Genomic DNA, 8326 nt, shown 5'->3' on the forward strand with positions numbered 1-8326 from the left:
AAAAAAAAAAAATTGGAGTCAATCCTCTAAATCCCTGACACTGCTTTATCAACTAAGTTTACATAATATTGTAACTATTTTGTTGTCATTTCAGCAACGTTCACAGCATCTTCACCAGAAGTAAATTCCATCTCAAGGAATCACTTTCTTTGCTCATTCATAAGAAGCAGTTCCTCATATGTTCCAAATTTATCATGAGATTGCAGCAATTCAGTCACATCTTTAGGTTCCACTCATTTTCTAGTCCTCTTGTTATTTATATGATATCAGCAGTTATTACCTCTGCTGAAATCTTGAATCCCTCCCAAAGTTATTCGTGAAGGTTGGAATTGACTTCTTCCAAATTCCTGTAAATGTTCCTATTTGACATCCTCCCCTGAATCACAAGTGTTCTTAACAGCATCTAGAATGGTGAATCCTTTCCAGGAGGTTTTCAATTTACTTTGCCCAGATACATCAAAGGAATCACTATCAATGGTAGCTACAGCCTCATGAAACATATTTCTTAAATAATAAGACTTGAACATTGAAATGACTTCTTGATCAGTGGGCTACAGAATAGATATTTATTTGGCAAGCATGAAAACAGCATTGATATTCTTGTACGTCTTCATCAGAGTTCAAGGGTAACCAGATACATTGCCAATGAGCTGTAATATTTTGAAAGGAATCTTTTTTTCTGAGCAGTAGGTCTTAACAGTTCACTTTCAAAATTCAATAAATCATGCTGTAAACAGATGTGCTGTCATCCAAGCTTTGTTGTTTCATTTCAAGAGCACAGGCAGAGTAGATTTAGCATAATTCCTGAGAGCCCTAGGATTTTCAGAATGGCAAGTGGGCACTGGCTTCAACTTAAAGTCACCAGCTACAGTAGCCCCTAACAAGAGAGTCAACCTGTACTTTGAAGCTTTGGAGTCAGGCATTGACTTCTCTCTAGCGATGAAAGTCCTAGAAAGTATGTTCTTCCAAAATAAGGCTGTTTTGTCTATAACAAAAATGTGTTGCTTAGTGTAGTCACCTTCATCAATCTAGATCTGGATAACTTGCTGCAGCTTCTGCACTAGCACTTGTTGCTTCATTTAGCAATTTTATGCCATGAAGATGGCTTATTTCCTTAAACCTCTGCTAGCTTCAAATTTTCTTCTGCAGCTCTTTGCCTCTCTCAGCCTTCAAAAAATTGAAGAGAACTAGGGCTTTCTCTGGAATAAGCTTTGGCTTAAGGGTATTGTAGCTGGTTTGATCTTCCATATAGATCACTAAAACTTTCATATCATCAATAAGATGGTTTTCACTTTTTTTTTTTTGAGGCTGAGTCTCACTCTGTCACCCAGGCTGGAGTGCAGTGGTACAATCTTGGCTCACTGCAACCTCCGCCTCCTGGGTTCAAGCAATTCTCCTGCCTCTGCCTCCCAAGTAGCTGGGATTACAGGCGCATGCTGCCATGCCCATCTTTCTTTCTTCATTTTTGAAAGATAGTTTTGCTTAATACAGAGTTCTTGGTTGACATGTTTTTTTTTTTTCAGCCCTTTGAATATTTCATTTCAAGGCCTCTGGCCTCCATGGTTTCTCATGAGAAATCAGTTATTAATCTTATTGAAGATACCTTAATTAGTTGCCTTCTCTCTTGCTGCTTTCATGGTCTCTGTCTTTGGCTTTTGACAGTTTAATTATGATGTGTGGATTGCTTTCAGTTTATCTTAATTGGAGTTCATTGAGCTTCTTGCATGTGAGATTAAAATTTTTCATCAACTATGGAAAGATTTTAGCCATTATTTATTCAAAAGTTCTTTCTGACTGTTCTCTTTTTCTCCTCTTTTTCTGGGACTCCCATTATGCATCTGTTGTTTCATTTGATGTCTCACAGGTCTCTGAGGTTTTGGTCATTTTTCTTCATTTGTTTTTCTTTCTGTTCCTCAGACTGGATAATCTCAGCTGACCTACCTTAAAGGATTGATGTTGTTTATTCCTTACTTGTTTGAGAGAATTCACCCACGTAACCATCTAGGTTTGGAGTTTCCTTTGTAGGAAGATTTTTGCTAGCAAATTCAATTTCTTCAGTAGATATGGCTACTTGGATTTTTATGTTTCTTCTTACCTCAATTTTGATCATTTGTGCCTTTTAATATATTTGTTTGTTTATATCTCCTAAGTTGTAACATGTATTGGCATTAATTTATTATAACATTAGCAATTATTATTTTACATTCTGAAAGATCTATAGTGATGCCCCTTTTCATTACTGCTATTTATAATTTGTATCTTTTTTTTCTTAATAAGTTTAACTAGACATGTACCAATTTTTTGCATCTTGTCAACAAGCCAAACTTTGGTTTCATTTATTTTATCTATTGTTTATTCATTTTCCATTTCATTAAAATATCTATCATCTTTAATATTTGTGTACTTTTACATACTTCAGTTTTAATTTTTCATCATATTTTAGCTTTAGAAAGAGAGTAAAATTGTGTTGATATTAGGGTTTCCTTATTTTCTAATGCAAACATTTTAAGCTTTCCTCTGAGGACTGTATTAGCTGTATCTCATAAATTCTGCAATGATATGTTTTCATTATTATTCAGCATAAAACATTATCAAATTTCTCATTGATCTGTGGGTTATTTAGAAATCAGTTTTTAGTATCCAAATATTAGAGAATTTGTAAGATGTCATATTGTTGTTGACTTCTAATTTAATTTTTTCATGATGGGAAAGACACTGTATATGATTTCAGTTTTTAAAAATTTGTTAAGACTAATGTATGTCATAGTATATGGCTTAGCTTGGTGCATATTCCATAGGCACTTGAAAAATATAGGAATTGCACTATTGTTGAGGGAAATGTCCTATGAATCCTAATTAAGTTCAGGTAATTAAAAGTGATGCTTACATCATCCTTATATTTACTTATTTTTACTCTAGTTCTATCAATTATTCAAAGAGATATGTTGAAACTTCTAAATGTTTGTGCATTTGTTTATTTCTCTTTTTGCCTCTTCCGGTTTTCATTTACTGTATTTTGAAGCTTTAATATAAGGTGCCTATATGTTTATAATTGTTATGTCTTCATGATATACTAACACTTTTATAATTATGAAGTTTTCTTTTTTGAAGCTAATAATGCATCTTGTCTAGGAATCTGCTTGGTTAAATTAATCACACCAGTTTTCTTATACATACAGTTTGGTTTGCATATCATTTCCCATCTCTTATCTTTCAACCTACTTATATCCTTATGTTTAATGTGTTCTCCTGTGGACAGTACATAGTTCTTTCTGTTATCCAGTCTCACAATATGTCTGCCTTTTAATAGAAATATTTAGTCCATTTACATTTAAAGCAACTACATTAAAATTAATTAAATTATAATAATTTAAATTAATTCTTACCAAATTACATTTAAAGTATCTCTTCACTGCTTGATTTTGTCTCAAAAGTCAGCCTCTACTTAGTTTTCTTCCATGTTTTTCTCTCTCTTCTTCAAATTGTATAATTTTAATTGACCTGTCTTCAAGTTCACTATTATTCTTAATCTGCAACCTGCTCTTGAGCCTATCTGGTGAATTTTTATTATTGTACTTTTGAATTCTTGAATTTTCATTTTTAAAATGGTTTTTGTTTTTCTGTTGAGATTCTTTCTCTGTTCACCCACTAATTTCATTTCTCTTTTTAACTCTATGCATACATTTATAGTGGCACCTTTGAAACCTTGTCAGCCATACCCAACATTTAGACCCATTCTGATGCCTTTGTTTTCCATTGACTGGTTTTTTCCTGATTGTGGATGAGACTTACCTGTTTCTTTGCATATCTATAATTTTGTACTAAAATTGGACATTATAGATACATACTGGTGATTCTGGATTATATTGTGCTCTGAGGATGGTTTTGTGTTGCTCTATAGGTAAATTGTATGAATTCAAATGGCAAACTCTGTCTCTCCTGCGGTGTACAGCAGCTGATACATTCGCTCATTTCTTATCCTTTCTTGATGCTACTATTTTTACCCTGGCTTTCTGGGAGTTCACCTGCACCTGAATATCTTGTTGGTCAGCCAAGAGCTTTGGCATAGCTTACACTCACATATTGGGGTTCACCCTCTGTTTGGTTCTCTTGCTTATGGAAATTTTTCTCTAAATTTCTCTGCTGTCCCCTGACACATCAAGCCAGTAAAGCTTCCGTTTTCAGCCACCGGCATTGGTTGGGAAACACACGTGTTTTTTTTTTTTTAAACAGGAAACACAAATCTCACCTAGTACAGCTGTTTTTCTGGGTTAAATTCCTCTCTGTGCCTTGCCTGTTTTTTCACCAGGTGCCCTGGTATCTCCCCTGCATATGCATAGTTTGACATCAGCCAGCTTTAGGGTAGAGTTAGTGCTCAGATTTTGTGTTTCACTCCTTTGCTTCCAAAATTTCCCTGCTTAAATCTATACCTGCTTTTCCAGCTTTGGATTTTTTCTCGCTATCATAATGCTGTGAATTTTTTTTTCTGCTGTAGCCATGGAGGGAGGGGAAATTATCAGAAAAGAAAGTCACAGTTTTGCAATTCTTCCCCCTCTAACTGCGGTTTTTCAAGAGTAAGCTTTCCTCCTCCTTCTCTTCTGTTTGCACTGAGACACCTTCCAGTATTTCAAACTGTTGGGATTTTTTTCCCCAGATTTTATAATTATTAACTGTACAAAGTTTCACACAACCACTTCACTTTGCCATCATTATTGGAAGTTCTATATTCAAAAAGAGCCTAAAAGGAACTTATGGGCTCAATGTAGTCACTAGGTAGTTTGATAGCAAATTGGCTATTGGACTATTTTAGTGTTTACTTATTGGCATGCCATCACAGAACATCAAGTCCATCTTTGATTTTTTTCTCCTATAGCCGCAGAAACAACCAAATGCTAAATTACTGATTAGATCATCCAAGAGATAATTTCATATGGGCATATAGAAGGCAAATTACAATATGATATGATAAAGCATACTGATGAGAAAATGGGGCCAGGCGCGGTGGTTCACAGCTGTAATCTCAGCACTTTGGGAGGCTGATGCGGGCAGATCACCTGAGGTCAGGAGTTCGAGACCAACCTAGCCAACATGGAGAAACCCTGTCTCTACTAAAAAAATACAAAAATTAACTAGTTGTGGTGGTACACGCCTATAATCCTAGCTCCTCGGTAGGCTAAGGCAGGAGAATCGTTTGAACCCAGGAGGCGGAGATTACAGTGAGCCGAGATGGCACCACTGTACTCTAGCCTGGGTGATAGAGCGAGACTCCATCTCAAAAAAAAAAAGAACTAAGTTACATAGGGACTCAAAAAAAAAAAAGAAAAGAAAAAAGAAAAACGAAAGAAAATTATACAATTTATCAGCATTTTATATTTTCTTTTCTTTCTTGTGAAACTTTGGATTCATTTAAAAGGCTAATTGAGCAAAAATTTTGGTTTAGGAGAACAAATGTCCCTAATTGCTCCAGGTAGATCCATCAAAGTGAGGAACTCTTAGAACAGACATTAATTTTAATGCTCTTGTCTTTCAAAACATGCACGCGCGCACACACACACACACACACACATACACACACAGGGCATCTCTTGATGTTCAACAACCTTATTTTTCAAAAGTTATCACTTCCACTTGTGTCCTAAGAGTACCAAGAAATAATAATTTTGTATAGGCAACTTTAAATTAGCATGTAGCTCCTCTCTAGGTGGGTAGCAATTTGTACAACATATCTTAACATTTCAGAAACATGATGCTGAGCACCTCTTTACAAAGAAATTTCCCCACTAGTGAAATTTGAGTGCAAATCACATATAGATCAACAGTGAAAAAGTACATAGTTCAGTGACTTTACTAGTAGTAAGAAAGGCAGCTGGTGCGACAAATTCAACTTTGTGTGATAACCTGAATTGCCACTTGTGACTAGGCTATGGTCACTCAAAACATAAGACCATATAAGCTTGACTGGGTCCTAGAGTTTCCTCAGAACTTCTCCAGGAGAAGCTTTCCGTTTTCGTGCTGATATTTTTCCTTTTCCAGATTTGTATCCACACAGTCAAAGAAGTTTGATGTTGAAGCCATGTAAAAAAAAACTTAGAAGGTAAAAAGAAACAGATAACATTTTCAAATAGGAAAATAATCTATATTCAATTTTGTTTTTTAACAAAGCTCAGAAAAATACCTTCCCAGGTCTTCTCACAGTTTGTAAAGAAATAACAAGGTCATGTCCATATGGCATAATGTTTTTAAAGTAACCTCAAATAATAAATCAGAGTTCAATTATATTTTACAAAGTGAACCTTATATTTTACAATGTGAACCTACATGTACCTACCACCCATGTAAATAAATAGAACATTACCAGCACCACGGAAGCCCCCTAATATTCTCTCCCAATTCCTTCTTCCTTAAAAATAACAACTGTCATGAGTTCTATAACCATAAGTAAGTTTTGCCGGTTTTTTACATTTACATAAATGAAGTAATGAAATTTGTGGGGTTTTTTATCTGCTCTTGATCAATGTTTTAAGATACATTCATATTGGTGCATATATAAGTAATACATTTATTGTCATTTTTCTTAATTTGTTTCCTGTTGCTATAACAGAATCCTACAGACTGGATAATTTATAAAGAAAATAAATATATTTCTCACAGTTCTGGAGGTTGGGACAGTTCATATAAAGATACTGGCATCTGGCAAAGGCCTTTGTGCTGTGTCATCCCGTGGCAGAAGGTGGAAGGACCAATGAGCACATAAAACAGAGGAAAGATGGGAGTTGAACTTCATCCTTTTACTGGGAGCCCACTCCCTCAATAACTAACCCACTCCTTCAATAATAGTATTAATCTCTTTGTGAAGGTAGGCACCTTATGGGCGAATTACCTCTTAATAGTCTAACCACATAATACTGTTACCATGGCAACTAAATTTCAAACATGTGTTTTGGAGAGGACATCCAAACCATAGTATCATTTCTGTCTAGTGTCACATTTTGGGAATATGTCAAAATGTATCAATTTTTCTGTTGATGAGCATCCTGGGTGCATCTAGTTTTGTCTTTTATAAGTAGTGTTGTTTTGAACATTCTTGTATTTGTGTCTTGGTGAACATATGTACTAATCTGTAGGTTATATACTCAGGAATGGAACTGGTGAGTCATAGAGTAGCTCATGTTTGTCTTTAGTAGATATTGCCATGGGGCAATTTTGAATAGTTCTTGATAAGTTATTCTGCAATAATTTAAATCTGATAAGTACCATAAAGGCCCTCTAGAAACGTAGCTACAAGAATTTTCTAAGATTCAAAGAGCGTAAATGGAATACTGAATGGATACACATTTATTCACTTGTTTATTCAACAAGCTTTTAGTAGCATTGTTAAATTTAAATTTAAATTTTTTTTTTTTTTTTTTTGAGATGGAGTCTCACTCTGTTGCCCAAGCTGGAGTGCAATGGCACGATTTCAGCTCACTGCAACCTCCACCTCCTGGGTTCAAGCAATTCTGCCTCAGCCTCCCAAGTAGCTGGGACTACAGGCATGTGCAGCCATGCTTAATTTCTTTCCTTTTTTTGTATGTTAGTAGAGATGGGGTTTCACCTCATTGCCCAGGCTGGTCTTGAACTCCTGAGCTCAGGCGATCTGCCTGCCTAGGCCTCTCAAAGTTCTGGGATTACAGGCATGAGCCACTGCACCCAGCAGTAGGTATTTTTATATACCAAGCATTGTGCTAGGCATTTGTAATACAGCATTGAGCAAATCAGTCTCTATTCTCACCAATAACTTTAAAATTTCTCTATTAAAATAATTACATTTAGCAGAAAACAGAGAAGAAAATCTTTGACCTATGTCATGAGTTAAATTGTGACAACCCTTCAATTTATACATAGAAGTCCTAACCCCCAGTACCTAAGAATATGACTTTATTTGGAGATAGGGTCTTTACAGAGCTAACTAAGGTAAAATGATCTCATATGCATGGGTTCTAATCCAATATGACAGGTACCCTTAAGAGTATGATGAGAAAATTAGGACTGTGATGGTTAATTGTATGTGTGAACTGAATCGCGGGTATCTAAATATTTAGATATTTAGCTAAATATTATTTCTGGGTGTGTCTGTGAGGGTGTCTCTGGATGAGATTAGCATTTGAATTGATGGGCTTAGTAAAGAAGATTGCTTTCTTCAATATGGGTGGTCATCATCCAACTTTTAGGAACAAAAGTTGCCGGGCGCAGTGGCTCAAGCCTGTAATCCCAGCACTTTGGGAGGCCAAGACGGGTGGATCACGAGGTCAAGAGATCGAGACCATCCTGGTCAACATGGTGAAAC

Source organism: Cebus imitator, unplaced genomic scaffold (genome assembly GCF_001604975.1).
Source record: "Cebus imitator isolate Cc_AM_T3 unplaced genomic scaffold, Cebus_imitator-1.0 Scaffold210, whole genome shotgun sequence".
Taxonomy (NCBI): Eukaryota; Metazoa; Chordata; class Mammalia; order Primates; family Cebidae; genus Cebus; species Cebus imitator.